The sequence below is a fragment of the Protopterus annectens genome, chromosome 8.part0, assembly GCF_019279795.1.
Source record: "Protopterus annectens isolate FY-2018-M chromosome 8.part0, PAN1.0, whole genome shotgun sequence".
Lineage (NCBI taxonomy): Eukaryota > Metazoa > Chordata > Ceratodontiformes > Protopteridae > Protopterus > Protopterus annectens.
The window spans coordinates 1,466,818,153-1,466,839,807 of NC_056741.1; positions in this window are offsets into that span (position 1 = coordinate 1,466,818,153).

Here is a 21,655-nt window from a genome sequence, read left to right on the forward strand (position 1 = left end):
ATTATGGATCTGTGGAAAACAATAGGTGTGGAAGTACTTAAATATCTTACACAACAGACCATAACAATGAAAGAGGTGAGGGAGGCAGGGACTTTAGAAGTCAGATTACCATGGGGGGGGGGGGGGTCTGGAGGCACAGACTTTTAAAACCACCACAAGAAAAAATTAGGAGGATGCAAAAAGCAGACTAGATAGAGAGGGAACAAATCAAACAAAGCCAATACTGGAGCTATAGTCCTATGACTTGATCTACAGGGCAATGACCCCAGAGAGGTTAGAATTTCATAAACTTTACCTTAACGTATCAGTGGGGGCTTGTCGCTCGTCCAGTCAGGATCAAACAGACGAGTATTTGTGGATTCTGTTCAAGCAGCTTTATTATGTACAAACACATCAGGATTGATTCTTAGTAATTTTAACTTAGATAAACTTATAAACAAACTAGCTGTTACACTCATACATGCTCACTCTCTGACTGCACTCTCAAAATGGCACTGAAGCTAGCACGTGCTTATTATTTATATGTACATGCTGACCTTGAAACGCTTCTTAAAGGTACAGCACACCTATACTATTCTGCATCCTCTCTCTTTCAGAAATGAGTCATGCAATATTGACATTAATTGACATGCAATTGATACAAATAATTCTTTGTCATGCAATTATACAGAACTAAATACATATAGACAATTATGTGTAGATTGCTGTGTATTTCACACTATGTCTGAAAAATGCAACCAAATCATGTGACATAGAAATTAGAATTAGGTCTAGCAACTGGGAATGTTCATCTTTTGGGACATCAGGAACATCATCAGGAATGGAAGTAGAAGTTAACACACGTTCATAACAGGAACATTGTCTGGATTGCTCTGAGATCTAGAGTCAGTATCACAGTAACAATTCTGTGATATGGGTACAGGAAGAAGATGTCTGCAATTTCTCCTGTACTCCACACCGTCAGATTCTACAAGGTAGGATCTCAGCTCTGCACATATACCTGTTACTTGACTAATCTTTGCAGTTTATATCCTCACTCTCTTCTTCTTTCAATGGACGAAGAAATCTGCTCGATTTATCATAGCTGGACTTCTAAAAAGAATACTTTCTGAATAGTTGGGCTGTGATTGTTCTGCTGTTCTTAGCTTTAGCCCTCAACAATCTGGAACTGATAGGCAGTGTTGTTCTGGTTTGCCTAGATAGAAGTCTTTGAGTAGGCGAGTCAAATATATCATCACGGTGTATGTTTCTGAGATTGAATAAATTCAAAAAGACATTGGTATCATCACATTTTGACTTCTCTAATAATTGCTTTGTACTCAGTACTGCATGCTCAGCTATTCTATTTGACAGTAGATAATCTGGACTACTAGTAACATATACAAAGTGCCATTCTTTTCCAAATTTCTCAAACAACTGACTGGTAAATTGGGTACCATTGTATTGGATGCGAGTTCCAGTCCTCCAAGCAAACACTCACAGCCAAACCAACCTCCAATGAAAAATAAAGTCAGAAAACCTCCAAATATTCCACGATTTATTGTGTAATTCCACGAAATAGGGAACCGCCGTAATCAGTTCCACTGATGTACACCACAAATACAAATAACACGATCTGCCTAGGTTTCGTCCGTAGACTTCTTCAGAATAATACACTACGTCATCTTGCCACTTAAATATCCACCGTGAAACCAATTATTCAATAAAACAATATGTTCCTTTAAAAGAGCCTATTTCTAAAAAATAATGATAATACATTTGTAAAAAGTTGATGAAGTGTGCTTGTATTCACGTTACTAAATGAATTACTCTAAAATACGTTTTATAAAAAATTACATTTTATAAAAAATTAAACAAACATAAAATGAAATAAAATGAGGAAAAAATAGAATGAAATGATATGTAAAATATAACAAGAAGTTAGACATATACAAGAGAACAGCTGTGGTAGTTGTTTGATAGTACTTAAACTGTGTAAGACTTCACAACATTGCGAACTCAATTGTATACACATCTTGGTATTATCGATGTGTGTGGTGAAGATGTTATAAATGTTAAATATATGTGTATGATGTTTGTCCCGATGTGTGTGAGTAACATGTGGTATATGTAGAGATGTAAATAATATGTAATAATTACAATTTGGATAAATTATGTAATTCCAAATTTAATTTAATAACTGAACATAAATATAAATGTAAAAATAAATAAAAATGATAAAAAATGAAAAAACTAATGAACAATAAATATGTGTATTTGTATGTAATAAATATGTAATAAATATATATAATATATGATGAATATATGATGAATATTTGATAAATATTAAATGATAAATGAAAATCAAGTATTCATTGGTAAATACTAAATATTTAATATTTTAAGTCTAAAAACAAGTTGTATCCAATGACTTGTGTATGAAACATATAATGTAATTAATAAGTTTGTATATAATTACAAAATATGTGAGTGAAAAATGTAAATTTATGTCTAAGTAAACCTCATTATACAGTATATAGGTCAATGCCCCTTAATATTTTTAAGTTTTAATAGGGGCTTGATACTGCAACATTCATGCAAAACAATTTTATTTTCAACAGTGAATATTACACACATATAAAATCATATTGCCGTTTTATGGATGACATTTGTTTTATATGGGAAGGTGATGATTGTGGATTAAAAAGATTTTTGGAATATATAAACAACACTATTTGGTTTTTAAATTTCACACATGAAATTAATTCTGAATCAATCACCTATCTAGACGTTAAGTTGACTTTAAATAAGAATGATGGGTTGTTAAAATCTAACATCTATAGAAAACCCACGTTTTCAAATTCCTATTTGCAATATAGTAGTTGGCACCCTGACCATCAGAAGAAGGCTATCATCAAAGGACAGATGGTCAGGGCGGCCCGAATGGTTAGTAATGATGGGGATTTTCAGGATGAATTGGCTTATATGATGACCCTATTCATTAATAGAGGCTACCCTTTTGAATTATGTTCTAACGTACTTGAGGAAGTTACGCGGAAAAGATCATTAGGCGTATATAAGGCCATATTGAATACGGATGGTTTAACAAATGATGACACAGAAGTAATGAGGAATGAAAATCAAAATCAAGTTAAAACTAAACTGTTATATATTATAACTTATAATGACAACATTTATCAAATGCAAAACATTTTAAATAACAATTGGGAGATTTTCAGGTTAAACAATGACATGGCACGATTATTCAAAGGTAAGATTCAATATGTGTACAGGAAGGACGCATCCTTAAAAATCATATTTGAATATAGTTCTAGAAACAATTTTACAAACAGGCCCAAAGGAAATTACAAATGTGGTAGATGTTCGACATGTCAACATATAATGATCACTGGGGACAAAATTACAGTAAATGGGACCCATATTAATTTATTTGGGCATTACAATTGCTACACAACCAATGTGGTGTATTTGGCCTTATGTCAAAATTGCAAAGGATTTTATGTGGGCAAGACCAGCAGACACTTTAGGGACAGAATAAAAGAGCATCTGTTGGATATTAAACATCTTAGACCCACAAACGCCTTGGCAAGGCACAAAATAGACAATAGGGATCATGAATTTAAATTTTGTATAATCAATCAAGTCAAGAATGACATACAAGGAAAAATAATTGACTTAGATTTAGATGTGAGTGAATTAAAATGGCAAATATGTTTAAATGCCTACAATTCACCTGGATTGAACGAATGTTGCAGTATCAAGCCCCTATTAAAACTTAAAAATATTAAGGGGCATTGACCTATATACTGTATAATGAGGTTTACTTAGACATAAATTTACATTTTTCACTCACATATTTTGTAATTATATACAAACTTATTAATTACATTATATGTTTCATACACAAGTCATTGGATACAACTTGTTTTTAGACTTAAAATATTAAATATTTAGTATTTACCAATGAATACTTGATTTTCATTTATCATTTAATATTTATCAAATATTCATCATATATTCATCATATATTATATATATTTATTACATATTTATTACATACAAATACACATATTTATTGTTCATTAGTTTTTTCATTTTTTATCATTTTTATTTATTTTTACATTTATATTTATGTTCAGTTATTAAATTAAATTTGGAATTACATAATTTATCCAAATTGTAATTATTACATATTATTTACATCTCTACATATACCACATGTTACTCACACACATTGGGACAAACATCATACACATATATTTAACATTTATAACATCTTCACCACACACATCAATAATACCAAGATGTGTATACAATTGAATTGTTGTGAAGTCTTACACAGTTTAAGTACTATCAAACAACTACCACAGCTGTTCTCTTGTATATGTCTAACTTCTTGTTATATTTTACATATCATTTCATTCTATTTTTTCCTCATTTTATTTCATTTTATGTTTGTTTAATTTTTTATAAAATGTAATTTTTTATAAAACGTATTTTAGGGTAATTCATTTAGTAACGTGAATACAAGCACACTTCATCAACTTTTTACAAATGTATTATCATTATTTTTTAGAAATAGGCTCTTTTAAAGGAACATATTGTTTTATTGAATAATTGGTTTCACGGTGGATATTTAAGTGGCAAGATGACGTAGTGTATTATTCTGAAGAAGTCTACGGACGAAACCTAGGTAGATCGTGTTATTTGTATTTGTGGTGTACATCAGTGGAGCTGGTTACGGCGGTTCCCTAGTTCGTGGAATTACACAATAAATCGTGGAATATTTGGAGGTTTTCTGACTTTATTTTTCATTGGAGGTTGGTTTGGCTGTGAGTGTTTGCTTGGAGGACTGGAACTCGCATCCAATACACTGGTTTTGGAGTATACATTTTGTTTTTTAAATTGGGTACCATTGTCAGAAACAACTTTGTGCAGACTACCATGGACTGAGAAATGATGTTTCAACTTGCTGATAACAGTGGAAGTTAGGCTAAGTAGTAAATCGATCTCAAACCAGTTCGAATAAGAGTCAACCAACACTAAGTAATGCTGATTATTCCACTCAAATATATCAGTGGCTACTGTTGACCAAGGTAGTTCAGGAACCTGACCGAGCTAAAGTAGCTATTTCTGTAAATGCGGTTTAGTACCATTGCATACGGAACAAGAAAGTGCTTTATCCATGTTTTTTACTAGAGAAGGCCAAAATACTAGTCCTCTTACGCTTCTTTTGGGATATTCGTAACCTGGGTGACCACGATGCAAAATCTGGATATATTCAAATTCTAAGGAAGCAGGAACAACAATTTACAAATTAAGGACCTTTGAAAATAATGCCATCTTCCATCAACAAGTTTGCACTCCAGGTGGAACACTAGATTGCTTTGACAGCCATCCAACATTAATGCAGTGGTTGAGCTTTTGTAAAATTGGATCAGTCGTTGTATGATCTCTCACCTCATCAAGTCTCATGGTAGAAAAATTATACGTCCATGTCAAAATTCTCTGTATTAACCTGTTCTGTTGCATTTCTAGGTGATCTATATAAGAGATCAGCCAGATAAAGAAGTTTGCCTTTTTGTGTAGACCATTTTGAAGTTGTACTTTTGCAATTTGAACATCATTCTTTGTAATCTTGCTGGAGCTGAATGCATATGCTTCTTTAAAATAGTAACTAGAGGTTGGTGATAAGTTTCAATCTGAGTAGCTCGATCATAAATATAATTATGAAATTTTGAACATGCAAATACTATTGTCAAATGCTCTTTCTCAATTTGAGCATATTGCATTTCAGTTTGGGAAAGAGTTCTAGATGCGTGGGCTACTGGTCTGCCTTCTTGAAGAATAACTTTGCCAAGAGCAAATTTTGAAGCATCACAGGAAAGTTACTGGTTTATTGACATCATGGTATCGTAATGTAGGTGGGGGTGGGGGCAAATTTTCTGCTTAAGGTCTTCAAATACTCTCTGGTTCTAACCAAGACCATGTAAAATTTTTGTGTGTCAGCTCTCTAAGGTGCTGTGAACTCACTGAAGTCTGGTATAAACTTTCCTAAATAGTTGACCATACCAATAAAATGTTGTAGAGCTTCGAAATTATCCAGCGCTGGCATCTCAAGAATGTCTGCTCTCTTGGACAAGTCTGGTGAAAAGACACTACTGCCAAATAAATAACCAGCATATGTAACTTCTGGTAGTCTGAATTTGCACTTCAGAGGATTGAGCTTTAAGTTCACTTCATGTGCTCTGTCTAGAACTTTCCTATGGTTTCTGTCGTACTGTCCTTCACCATTGCCTCCAACCAATAAATCATCTACTATTATGGTACAAAGATAACCTGAAAGAATTTGCTTCATTGCATGCTGAAAGACTCCACTTGCAGAATTTATGCCAAATGCCATCCTAAGGAATCAATATCTTCCAAATGGAGTACTGAAAGTAGTCAGTAATGAAGATTTGCGATCAAGCCATAATTAACTTTCAGCATCCTAGACAGAAAAACTGTGGCATTTGATATTAGGGCTGTGAATTCCTCAACTGTATGCATGGGATGATGTGGTCTCTTTAATGCTTTGTTCAAATCTCTTGGATCGATACATATTCTGATTTCGTCTGAGCCTATTTTGTGGGCTGCTAAAATGGATGACACCCATTTAGTTGGTTCTGTAACTGGACAGATTACACCTTGCTACACCATTTTATCCAATTGAGCTTTGACTTTATTCTGCATAGCTATCAGAACTTTTCTTGCTGGTCTGACCACTGGACTGACCTGTGGGTCTAACTTCATAGAATGCACAACTGGAAGTTTGCCCAACTTGTCACTGAAAACATCAGCATACTCTGAGAAAACAGCTTCAGTAAAATTGGAACTGGGACATGTGCTTATATGATGATCTTCTTTGGTATAGGAAAGCAAATTCATTCTCAAACTGTCTCTGAGAACCAGTAATGATTGCAAAGGTCTTCGGACTACATAAAATAGTAAGCTGTAGCAGTTCCTAGCCAAATAAAATGAAAGCAGTACTGAGCCTTCAGTTTGAATCTCTTTATCTCCATAAGCAACAAGTTTTGCTCAACTGGCCACTTTAAGTTGCTCACCAGTTCTCATCTTAGCAAATGTGTCTGCTGACATAACACTACACTTTGAACCAGTGTCTACTTTGAGCTTGGTGGATTTACTATTGATCTGGATGATACAAAACACTTCATTCTTTGCCAACAAATTTACTGCATCAACCTTTTCACCAGTTACTGATGCACCATCTATGTAGAAAGTAGAGTTGCAGCTCTCTATATGATCAATTTGCTTTCTTAAGTGCCCTTTCTTTATAACTGTGTGATGTTTACTTGATTTGCAAAATTTCTGAAGATGGTCCCATTTTTTACACTTGTGGCATTGCTGACCAAATGCTAAACATTTTTCTCCCTTAGACTCATGATTGGTACCACAATTGCAACAGGTAACAATAAAGCTTGATTTGGGTTTTGATGACTCACCCTTGTACTGCACTGAGCATGTTCTTTTCTTAGAACTTGCTGGAAAATGACTGGTTTTAACTGGGGAGCCTGCAGGGGTGGCAGGTGCCATGTGCTTAGGCCTGCTTCTGCTAGCCACATGTTGCATGCTGTCCACATTTGCTCTAGAGCCTGCTGAAATCATTCTCTTACCACTTTCAACCATACTTGTGTGCCTTTCTGTGACTTCATGGATTTGACAGATCTCAATAGCTTTCCTCAGCATGAAATCACTGTCACAAATCTTTCTCGCTGCAGCACTGTTAATACCACATACGAGCCTGTCCTTTATTAACTCATTTTTTTAAATCACCAAACCTGCACGTTTTAGCCTTGTTCCCCAGGTCAGTAATATTAGCTGCAAAAGTTTCCCCTGTTTTTTTTATCTCTTGTGTAAAACAAATGTCTCTCTAATGTAACATCTGTCTGGGGGTTACACATTTCCCTGAATTTGCTTTTCAGACACTCGAGGTCTTCCCTTGATTTCAGCCTGTACAACAATATGGTGGCTTTCACCTTCTCCTTCATATACTGCAGGTGCATACACAAAGGAACACTCTCTTTCATTGGCCTCTGACCCACCTAGGTTTAGCAAAATGAATACCCTGGTGTGTGCATCCTTGTCAGAATAAGCTGCTTGTATAAAAATATCATACTCTTGCTCAAATATTCTCCAATTCTCTGCAATATTCTGATCAAATACAAGTGGTGATGGCTTGCGGAACCTGTCTGCTATATTAACACATACCACTGAAGGCTTTTGAAAGTAAGCATGGACACACACACACATATATACATTTGTCAGAAATTGATGCCAGTTTTTGTGACTATGCCCAATAGCACAAGCCTCTGAATAACTGAACTTTGTGAAATAAGTCTCCTGGGCACAAGAATACTCTTGAAATTACTGTACTGTAAGAAATCACCTCTTATCAGTGTAAGAAACATTTCAAAATAACTGCACTGTGCAAATAAACTGGGCAGAAGTTCAGAGTAAAAACATTTTGAAGTAATTGCACTTTGTGAATAAACAGTACACAGCACACCGAAACATTCCCAAAATGGCAGTACTTTGCTAAATAACTCTGTACAGTGCAAGAAACACTCTGTAATGGCGACACTCTGCAAATAGATGCACTCAGCACAAAAAACGTTTCAAAATGGCTGGCTGTATTTTGAATACACTTTACGAGAAAGTTGTACTTTACACACAATAAACTCTTTGTACTAAATGTGCAGTAATAAGCACACACTGTAAGCAATTTTACACACACTGAGATTCTTCAAATAACTTTAGTTATGCCTTTAATACCTCCAATCAATGCAAAATAGTAGTGTTATGCCAAACACAGTACTTTGCCAAAAACATGCAGTTGCCTTGCATTATGGATACACTAGACAATCTAGACGTATTGAAATGTCGAAATTCAGTACGTCGAGAACGAATAGTGGACAGTGCAGTTAACTGAAACTACACTATGCCGAATCCACAAATGTCGAATCCGCCACTATCCTGATGTCGCGTTCGTGACACATGGGGCGGTTTGTGGATTTATCTAGGGTTTCAGGTAAGTGTTGTCTGTTTGAGGATAATGGGTAGGGATTTTAGTGTGTGTCAGTGTGTGCGGTGGTGTTTGTTGTGTGTTTGTGTGTTTAGTGTGACCTCAGAGTTAGAATATATAAGTAGGGGGTGTGGGGGTGCAGGGGGGCTTGCCCACCTGCTTATAGGTAAGTTAAGTGTGTTTGTGTGTGTTGTTATGTTTGTACAGTTAGGTATGTGTGTGTGTGTGTGTATGTGTGTGTGTGATTATGTCCTGGTTTGTGTGTGTGTGTGTGTGTGTGTGTGTGTGTGTGTGTGTGTGTGTGTGTGTGTGTGTGTGTGTGTGTGTGTGTGTGTGTGTGTGTGAATGGTTGCTATTGTAGTATTCGTGATTGTGGGTTTTCGTGTATGTGTTTTTTCGACTATTCAGTCTCAAAATACTGAAATTCGACATTTCAGTATTTTGAGATTGTATAGTGAATCCAGCTTTATATATATGCTTAATGTGCCCCTTTTGCCCTTACTATATTATTTTTGCTAGTTTAATCTATTTTCATGCCCATTGTACTTTTCTTGTGCATGTTTTACTCTAAAAATGCTCATTTTACTTTAAACTTGCTCGTTTTGTAATCCTGAGGTAATTCCAAACCCCTTACGTGCTTTTCAGATCACTGTTGTATTAAATATCTTAATTTTAAACATTTTGTTAAATTAATAATTTTTTTGTGCCACTTGCTTGCTTAATAATGCATTTTCTACACTTGCAATCCTCTGTTTTATCTTTTTAATACATAAATTGTTCATGCAGGTTTTCATTACATTTAGCTCATTTCTGGCTCTTTTTTGTACTCTGTTCTCTTAGTTTACCTTCACTGTTAACTCTGCACCTCATAGCTCTGAGAAGCAGTCTCAAGAGTCCCGGTTCTGACACCATATTGCTCATCCTGTCAGGAAAAAATCAGACAAGCATTCGTAGGTTCTGTTCAAACAACTTTATTATGTGTAAACACATTAGGATCGAGGCTTAATACAGTTAACTTAGATAAACGTAGAAACTAGTTATTAAACCCATACATGCTCACTCTCTGGCTGCACTCTCAAAATGGCAGTGAAGCTAGCACATGTTTGCTATCTATATGCACGTGCTATTGTTGAAACGCTTCTTAAAGGTGCAACACACACACACACACACACACACACACACACACACACACACACACACACACACACACACACACTATTTTATAGGGCTAGGTCAGAAACAAAGAACGGGAACAGAGAGGCACTGAAACTTAACTTTAAGAAGGTAAATGATAAATAGAATATAAGGATCTTGTAGTAAAACTGAATATAAACATCTGTAAAAGAACTGAGGAACCAATCCTGGAAAAGAATTTACAATACTCTCACTACAGCAATTCTACATCAGTCTAAGGCATCAGAAATTTACCAGGAACACTGTTTATAGAAAAAATTCAGCAAAAAAAGGACTAAATGAAGACCAAATGTGGCATTAGTTCCTGGTTCTGCCACAAATGTGAATAAAACTATAAGACTGAAGCCCCAGTCAGACTTCAAAATACTCACCAGAGGGGTCTGCTTCTTATAAAGCTGAACTATTGCATGTCTAACCTAATGATATTTTTAATACTGAGTTCTATCCGGTCAGTTATAATCTCGTCCATGGCCTTTGCATATGAGACTCATCAAGCTGAAGGGTATATAATTCCCAGAGTTTGTGGTGGGACCACCCTTATGGAGTGACATCACCAGTGCAGTGTTCCATACTTCTGGACCAAACCATGTTTGTAGGCCCCCATTAAATAGCTTAAGAAGTGCCTCTGCTGGGGCATGTTTAATACTGTGAATTAAGTAGCCCTCTTTGAAGGGAATAAGAATGCTTATGGATTAGAAAACAAACTTTAGAATCGCTTTATTACTATATGAAAGTGGCATCCTAAAAATAACTTAACAATCAGTACTCCTAAAAGTTCTGTAATGCTGTTTGGGATGCACCAAAACGTAAAATGGTCTAAAACAATTGCCATCCATCAGGGTCCCATATACCATATATTACTAAAGAAAAACATGTAGGACTCTTATTTGACCAGTATCTTACCTTTCATAAACATGTTATATTGCATATTAAGAAAGTTTTATCTCAACTAAGACCATTTTACAGATTATTTCTTCTCCTTATAGCCAAAGCCAGATGATATATTTTCATAAATGTGCTCTTTCCTAGGCCTGAGTCAGAAATGCCCACCTACATGGTTAACAAATGCAAGATAAATAAATAAATAGCCAGGGATAATTTCAAGTTCCACAGGATCAGTGTTTCAGTACATGTTATTTGGTGAAGATGAGAATTTGTGAAATTCAGGCATTTGGTGGCTTTATATAACTGTCTCTAGAGAAGAAAATTACAATGAATCTGTTTGCAGCTTTTTTACACTGTTCTCCGTGACAGAGTAGGTTGTGCAGTCTTAGTTGCAGTTTCTTTTGTTTCCTAAAAGTTAAAGAATGGTTGAAAGATTGATGCCAATGTCCTTGGCTTCACATGCTAAATTAAGTCATTCATACCCTCCCCATAGACACAAAATACTCCAAAATTGCAATTGAGACCAGTTTTATTAAAACATAAACTGTTAACACAAACAGTAAATAGTAAAACATGAAAATACACAATATTCAGGAAGATCAAATATCATTTAACAATTTAATAGGCAGCATTGGAACTGCTGACCATCCTTCCTCAAATTACAAGCACATTTAAAATCCATCCTCTCATTGTGAACCAAACTCACTACTCGCCTCACAACTACCATAACCAAAACCATTGTATGTGTTATATTAACTGGAACAGAAAAGGGATTCAAACATAACCCCTTTTACACACCCAATAAACGTAACTGCATGCAACCTAACAAAAAATCCTACTTGCATAAGGGAAAGGGAGGAAGTGATTTGCATAAAACAATGCAAAAATGACTGTATCACTCCCCAGATAGGCCTAAAAACCCTAAAACTCCACTCCTACCTTCCTCATTGCCTGCCAGTCTAACTTAATTTCCTCAGGGCACATAACCCTTTCTATCTCACCTCAGTCTCACCCTACCTAACAAATTCACAACTAACAACTTCCATCTACTCCTTCCTCCAACCCCCATCTTTTTTATTCACAAGATGTCTCTGAACAGACATGATACTGGGTGAACTATATTTGTCCTTATCCACCCCATAGACACAAGAGTCTGAAACTGCTGTTGTGACCGGTTAACACAAACAGTAAATAGTAAAACATGAAAATACCTTGTAGTCTGAGAAAAACATCTCTCTTCTGTTTTTGCACCCTTTTCTTCCAAACAACTGAAGCCACCAAAATGGACATGAGTTCTAAAAAGGCCAGACACATTCAGTATAATTTAATAGTTTTAATAGTTAGCATTGGAACTGCTCACCATCCTTCTAACTCAATTTCAAGCTGAGTTAAAACCCCTCCACTCACTGTCAACAAAACCAAGCTTATGGAGCAGTGTGCTCACCTCACAACTAACATAATCAAAACCACCATACAAAGAAAAGGGGGAACAGAAGATGGGTTCAAACCAAAACTCTTCCCACCTCTCAATATGTTCACAACAGACCTACTAAAAGTTCTATCCAGACCAGTCACTCTACATGCAAGTTCAGCAAACCTAGCAACTTCATAACTTCCCTAATCCTGATCTTGTCTTTCCCTGGAGCCCGCTAAGTCTTTCCACACAACTTCAACATTTTGTCCTGTCACACACAAAACACACCCTAGTCTGCATCCACTGTCAAGCCCTAGAAATGCAATACCCTACTTGGGCCTTCGAGTTTATCCTGAGCTAATGCCACCCCCAATTCCATGCATGTGGTTGTATATATCAACATACCACCAACTGCTCCTTCATGTCTTTCACCAGTCACTAAATAACTGTCTAGATGATGGAGTGTCCTTCAACTAGTAACCTTCTTTTGCCAAATCTGGAGTGATCTTGCACTGAATTTTTCAAATGTCACACATGCCATGGTACAAACCATAGGCATGGACCTGTCAATATAGTATTTACAATCCAAACACGTACATATTCAAACGTGTGTGTGTGTGTGTGTGTATATATATATATATATATATATATATATATATATGTATATATATATATATATATATATATATATATATATATATATATATATATATATATATATATATATATATATATATATATATATATATATATATATATATATATATATATATATATATATATATATATATATATATATATATATATGCATATATATATATATATATGCATATATATATATATATATATATATATATATATGCATATATATATATATATATATATATATATATATATATATATATATAAATATATATATATATATATATATATATATATATATATATATATATATATATATATATATATATATATATATATATATATATATATATATATATATATATATATATATATATATATATATATATATATATATATATATATATATATATATATATATATATATATATATATATATATATATATATATATATATATATATATATATATATATATATATATATATATATATATATATATATATATATATATATATATATATATATATATATATATATATATATATATATATATATATATATATATATATATATATATATATATATATATATATATATATATATATATATATATATATATATATATATGTGTATATATATATATATATATATATATATATATATATATATATATATATATATATATATATATATATATATATATATATATATATATATATATATATATATATATATATATATATATATATATATATATATATATATATATATATATATATATATATATATATGTATGTATGTATATATATGTGTATATATATATATATATATATATATATATATATATATATATATATATATATATGTATATGTATGTACATATATATATATATATATATATATATATATATATATATATATATATATATATATATATATATGTGTGTGTGTGTGTGTGTATGTAGCAACCGGGATCTAAAAACTCCTTTATAACCCTTAATATAGCCGCCATGGATGCACATTGCACTTGCAAATCCTATCTATAAATTTAGTAATGATCTCCAAAGAAAAAACTTATAACCAAAATTACCATAGAGTTCCAATAAGTGCTCCAACACCCCTACTTTGTATCACCTCTGGTTCCGTTGTGCGGCCAAACAGCTAATAGCAGAACAAATTCCCTTTCACTGTGAAATACTGTCACTTGTTCCAAATTAAATCAACGACTGTAATCGGAACGTTGCTGTTGTTCATTTAAGCAGTACGCCAGCCTCGGATGTTAAAATAACTGGTTTATTAAACTTTAACACTCGTTGTTAAAAGCTCATTGCTACAAAACTCATTGCTAAAAAAACTACTGCTTGTTCACACAATAATAACACAAGCAGATGCTAAATGCGTTAAAATAAAAAATGCGATAAAAAGCATTTGCATTTGCGATGTAATAAAGCTGACTTTTACAAACTTTGTAAACACTGGTTAAGCGCTTTCACCCAAAATTTGTGGGCTTCTTCAGAACACCAACAATTTTAACAGTCAGCTGTTTAAAACTTTAAGGGTGCCAAAAATGACTTGGCTGTTTGAACATTTAAAGTAACAGTGCTAAGTAAATGCCTCTAATGGCAAATACAATTCAATGTTACGCTACCCAAGTCAAATTATTATAAGAGATACTTTAAAACTGTTATAAAAACTGCAATAAATAAAAAATAAAAAATATATTTTATGTATTTGTCATATAGTTCATTAAGATTTTATAACAAAATAACAATATAACAATAAGTAACTACGTATCCTTCAGCGACTAATTAGCAATGAGTTTTCTAGCAATGAGCTTTTAACGAGTATTAAAGTTTAATAAACCGGTTATTTTAACATCCGATGATGCAAAGTAGGGGTGTTGGAGCACTTATTGGAACTCTATCTATAAATTTAGTAATTAATGAATTCCCATTGGGGAAATGATAAACAATGAATTAATCTGAACTCACTATGTCTATTTTCAAGCACTAAACCAATGGAAAAAACAAAAAACTCACCTCAAAACGGCCCAAATTCTATCCACTTCTACTTTTGTCAATTAACTTCTACAAGAATTCTTTTTTCCCTTTAATTGATTGCAAATTCCTACACACCACATCACTTCCTCTCACCCCTGATTTAATGGCAAATACCTTCATAAATCCCTCAACTATTTCAACAGTTAAATCTGTATCTGAAAAATCCTCCAGCAAAGAAGCAAGAACCATTACATTAATAATGAGTGTGAACGTTTGCCTTCCTGCTTGCTCTCGAAAAGATAAGGCCCCATTGTTGACCTTAAAAATTACCTCTACCCCTGTAATTGAGGTAACCACCATTCAAATACATACCACTATCCTCTGACAGTGGTGCTATTTACCCAGTTCCTACCTCCATTCACCAATATTTTGCTGCCAAATGATTAGCTCCACAGCTTGAACACACATGAGGAAATTGACAGTTTGGCCATAAACACCTGTCCAAATTAAATGCCCAACACATCATTGCCCCTTTCCATAATTCCCTCAGTGCCCTATCCTAACATCCTGCACTATCCAGCATCATTGCTAACCAAATGCCATTTCTCCCCCTGCAATGTCTTATCAAGTGACTTCATCTTATAAAACCACTGGTCATACCACAACCAACCATTACCAGCTCTCAGCCTTTGGCCCTCACATATAGTAAGGAAAGACACCAACAAAGGCAGTGCCTGTGATGTATCCTTCTCCAGAATCACAGCCATGTGATACACAAATCCCAGGGTCCAATTCTTTAAAGTCCATGTCCTAATCCTGCCTGGCCATCTCTTTCCTGGAGCAGCTAACATGGACAACAAATCTTTGCCACTAGATTATCTTACTGTACCAGCTTCTGCACTCCATCTGCTTCAGTCAAATCAAACACATCAGTATAATTATTGCTCCTATCTTTTTTACTTAAGCACCATGGCAATATGCGGGGTAATGAACAGCCGTGAACTCCCAGTCAGTAATGTTTGGATTTCCAGCCAGTCCCCCTCATTTCATTTCTACTTGTTTTTGCAGCTTGACCTACTTGCAGCCCCAATCCTCTAACACTGGTTCTAAAGTGCCTATCCCTGCTCCCTGCTTCTGCATCTACTACCCCAACTTGTTTCCACACATCTCTCACCTCTAAACCTCTCAACAACTCATCTGACCTATCAGTTATAGTTCCATCTGCCCTAAAACAGTTTCCAAGTTCACCCTGATAACCTGCAGGAGGTTGGGGCTCCACCAGCAAAACTCCACTGGCCCCTTCCTTTGCTGCTCCTGCTGACTTGGATCACTTTCCACCAGCACCAACCAACAGCTCTTCTGTCTCCTTAAATTTTCTATGACCTATTGTCTACTAGTCCACCAACTGGCCATTAATGCCCATTATTCCTTCAGGGATCTCACCTCAAACATCTGTAAAGCAAAACAGCACGCATTACCCTTTCATTGCATTAGAGAATGCTCCCACCCCCATCCATCTCCTTCATAGAAACCATATTTTTGGCTAAAATCCCTCCACCACTCCCCATATCCTCACCCCAATAACACCCATTGCCTATTCCCGAGCAAAACCATGATTGAACAACATGAGTCAATCACCTGAACTGAGATCCTGCCCACCTGAAATATCTTGTTCCTTTTTTTTTAATAACTCCCACACCCCTCACAGTAATACTACTTTGATAACCAGGAGGCTCCTTTGGACACACAGTCCCTTTGAGGGACATCTACAAGCAATGTCTGGTTAATTGACTTACTCAAGGTCAGAAAGTAGCCAAATGAGGGCTGAGGGAAAAAACAGTGACATCACCCCACCTGGTGCTCTACCAGCATAAAGCCTGCTCTGTGACATTTTCTTTAGATGCTGAACACTCCATCATCTAATACAGAGTAGGTAAGCGTGTATAACGCAAATTTTTATTTTTATTACAAGAAAAAGCAGCGTTTTCGCTACACACAAATGGTAGCTTCTTCAGAGTAAGTCACTCACTTACTCTGAAGAAGCTACCATTTGTGTGTAGCGAAAACGCTGCTTTTTCTTGTAATAAAAATAAAAATTTGCGTTATACACGCCTGGTGAGTCCTTGTTTGGATCCGTTGCTTTTTTTCATCAGTTTGTTTTCCTGTTTCGTGGTTACAGAGTAGGTAAGCAACATGTGGAGCTAAACACTAACTAGCTACAACAAGTAAGCTCTTGTAGTAAAAAACCCTCTACTGAAGTTATCTTTCCTCTTTCCTTCTCTTTTTTATATGTTTTTAAATTGTTACAGCTCTACCACACATGCCATATGAATAATGCACCTTGTAATGAGGTACGCATGAATGCTGTGCACCCTGGTCTCATGGGTATCCTCTCATCCCATACTACTATAACTTGGTCCAGATCTTAACAAAATCCCACAACTTGGCCTATGTTTCAGCCCCCCCCCCCCCAAGATTATGATTCAGTGAGAACCTACCTGAACAACCGAAGATGTTTGAGCATCAAGTGGGGAAAGGAATGACTGTGGAAATGTAAAGTTATACACTGACTTTCCTGAACTTCATACACAACAAGCAACCTTTACTCTATGCTGACAGCATCCTAAACAAATGAAAAATTGCTTACCATTTTCTTCCTATGCTTGTCCATTTTTGGCTTAATCCAGACTTTCTGTATTACAGGGAGGCAAGATAACTATAATATACAGACGGGACTGGCTACAAAGCCCCACAACAATCAACAGCCCTAAAATATTAGCCACCATTATCCCCTTTCAAGGTGCAAGACAACCCTATCAATCTTGGGCCACAGCAACCTACTACCACTGCCCAGAACATCATCTTCCCACCAGCACTTACAAAAATATATAATGTAAGGAATAAAATTGTTACTTTACAATGCGCATCTACCAGGTCCAAGGTCCAAACAGAGCAGTATTAACCTGTACGAGATTACTTCTAACCTGTAGCACTGAACAAACATATTGTCTATGTTCCCATATATATATACATATATATATATATATATATATATATATATATATATATATATATATATATAATATTTATATATTGAATACAGCATGCAGCAACCACTATGCAACCTAGTCCCTTTAGGAGGATTTTAATACATCTGATAATAACCCTAATGATACCTCCCTCAAACTAGCAAGCAAATAAACAGATTCTCATCTCATGTATTCATATATTTTATATGTGATCTTACATGTATCCTTAGCTAAACCATCTACTTTACTTCAGCCAACAAACTCCTTACCTCACTGCCTGCTGCATCCTACCAGACTTAGCTCTGTCTAATAAATTTGCAACTTCTAACTGCTCCTACCCCACCTTTTCAATTGGTGTCTCCAGACAAATATGCCTGCAAGCAAACTATATTTCATGGATTACATTAGTGGTCTTAATAGCATTTTTAATTTTTTTTTAGTCAATTTGCTGACGTTTTCTGACCTGAAGACCTTCAATCACCAGTATACTTTAATAAATTTATTATATTATTGTAGGTTTTATTTATATTAGTGCACGACCAAGACAGTTTGCTTTTAAATTTCCCATTATATCATGATCTGAATGGCACTGCCATTTCTATATGTTTATCTGAGTCCAAATCAAAGTCCTTTGTGAAGCTATCGGCTTTAGCTACGTCTGAAGAGATGAAACTATAAGTGAATTTAGAGGTTTTGTCATAGAATTTGATGAGATTTTATGTTTGTGATCCTTGAATTCCAAAAGATTGGTTTCTCTGGGATTAAAAATTTGAAGAAGTTTATAGGCTTATAGTCTGACTTAACCATGGTGAAAGAGTCATTAGGAGATTTTTGCATGATGATGCAGTATTTGTAAGTACCAGGTCAAGAGTGTCATGTCCTTTAGTCAGTTTCAAACACTGATACACTCAGTTTATATTGAATCGGTGCAAAAACTTTTAAGCATGTCCTACATTGTGGTTGCAAATAATCCAGTTTATTGAGGGGTAGTTAAAGTCATTCATAATGACACAGCTTTTGTTTATCAGGCAATAAACTGATAGTTAGTCCTGCTTAGCCTGATTTGGGGTTCTGTAGCTTTAGTTTGTGAAACTTTATGTATTTATCTGGATTTGATATGGTCTCTTAGAAATACTGACATGCCACCACAGTTCCAATTGAGTCTATAGGCACAGTAGGCACAGAATCTGGTATGTGGTGTTATAGCATTCATCCTTTTTCAGGGTACAATATCTATGAAGGATTCAGATTCCCCAGTAACTGCAGGAGGATTATCTGTGGTCAATCATAATACCACTGCCTCTCCCCAAATCCTGCAAGATAAAAATCAGGAGTTGACTGAAGTCCTAATTATACATAGAAAATGATTACATTATGGCAAATTATAGCATATCATATTTGAGCCCTTCAAAGCACGCTGCATGCCATAGTTAGAAAAGTTAAGTATTGATCAAAATACATTTGTTAACTAGTGCCGCCAACTATCCACTCAGACAATGGCAGTAGTAATATAGCAACAATGGCATACATAAGAGATTGCTGGACTACATGAATGTCAGTGTACTTGACTAAATTGACCTCTGCCTTCCAAAGGTGATAATCTTCTTGAACTTATCCTCACAAATGTTCTCCAGTCGCATCACCATGTGTCAGCTTCTCCCTAGTTAAACTTGATTATCTCACTGTGACCTTCTGTCACCACCTAACGACTCCTCTGCATACGGGAATTACTTCCTGAAATCCTGCCTGTGACTCATAACTTCTCTACATTCAGAGTGCTCCAAAAACGTTACTTACCATTTGCTGATAGAAAAATCACAAATAGTACCTGAGGCTACATTATACTCTTCTGAATTTTACTTCTTTTTAAAATGGCCACTTCATTACTATAAAAAAAACTTTAAAACTAGTAAGGAAATCCCTGAGAATATATGCATGAAATGCAAGGCTGATTATGACTTCAGGTTGCAGCTAATTCAAATGGTACCCATAAAGCCTTCTTTAGCTATAGAACTAACCAAGAATTTGGTTTTAATGGTACCTATTTATCTGACCCCAAGGATATTGATAATGCTGCAGACAAATTGTCTTCCGATGTCACCCCACCTTCATCTCTGCCCTCCTCCCCTTTCCCACTATCTCATTTCCTCTCAAATTCACTTTGGACCAAGTCCATGATTTCTGACAATATCCCTAGATGCCTGCCAAAAGTATTAAGTTCCATCAAGCAAAATACCTCCATTATCTATTCAGCCTTATTCTCTTCACTTGTTATGTCCCCAACGGCTGTTTGCGGTACCCTTGAACAAAACTGGTTACTTCACTGACCTTGGGAATTACAGGCATATTAGTCTCACTGGTATTTGTTAGATTATGGAATGTATTTTAAATAAATTAAAATGCAATGACCTTATATTCCTAAATAATCACTAGTATGGCTTTACAAACTTTCAGTCATGCCTGCACATTTGGGTTGAGCTCTTTAAGGGAGTTATTGAAGTAATAGATAAGGAGCTTCTCAAGGCCTTTCTCACTAAAACCAAAACTTGAATTATTCACCGAGTCTCTCAACTCAACATAAACCCATAACTAGCTTTCTGGAGTGGTAGTTGTCTATCTGATAGGGACTATACCATTATAGCTGGGGGGAATTCACTCTACACATCATAGGAGTTTGTTCTGGGGTCTCTCTTCATTGTTATGTACATTTCTGACATCAAATTTGAGATAAAGGAACTGTAACTAACCACGTTTGCTGATTGCAAACTGCGGGTGATTGCCCAAACCTACTCTCCAATAAAGGGTGGCCCAAAAAATGTTTGGTGTGTTGATCCTGGATGTACCCTCAATACCAACAAATGCAGCGCAATTTTCTTTGGTCAATCAAAATCACCATTGGTTACTATTAGATATTATTCCTTTTAATTCTGATACAGTCATCAGGGACTTAGGTGCCAATGTCAATAACAGTGTTATTTGACTGCCATTATGGTTAGAAAAATCCTTTTAACTTGCACAGCCTAGCCTTTTATGATATCTCATCAAGATCAAAAAAGTTATAGTCACATTTTATTTCTCCTTTATTAGGCTCATCGTGGAATATAATGCCCCCCCCCCCCAACATGTACCTTGGTAACCATTTTTCCCCTGACTAAGTATCATACAAACTCCCACAGCTGTCACCGGCTCAACTCATTTAGCGCCCAGTGCCATTCCCTGGTCTTGTGCCCCTCCAAACTAAGAAGTAAAAATCAAGTGTTCCCCAATCTGGCTGCTCCTCAGTTTTGCATTGAGGAACAAGGTAATCGGGTCCCAGATTCATTCCCCAGTCTGTACCTTTCAAGTATCACTGTACTAAGACAGAGTGTTTCAGAGTTAGTATTCTTCATACAATACAGGCTTAAACA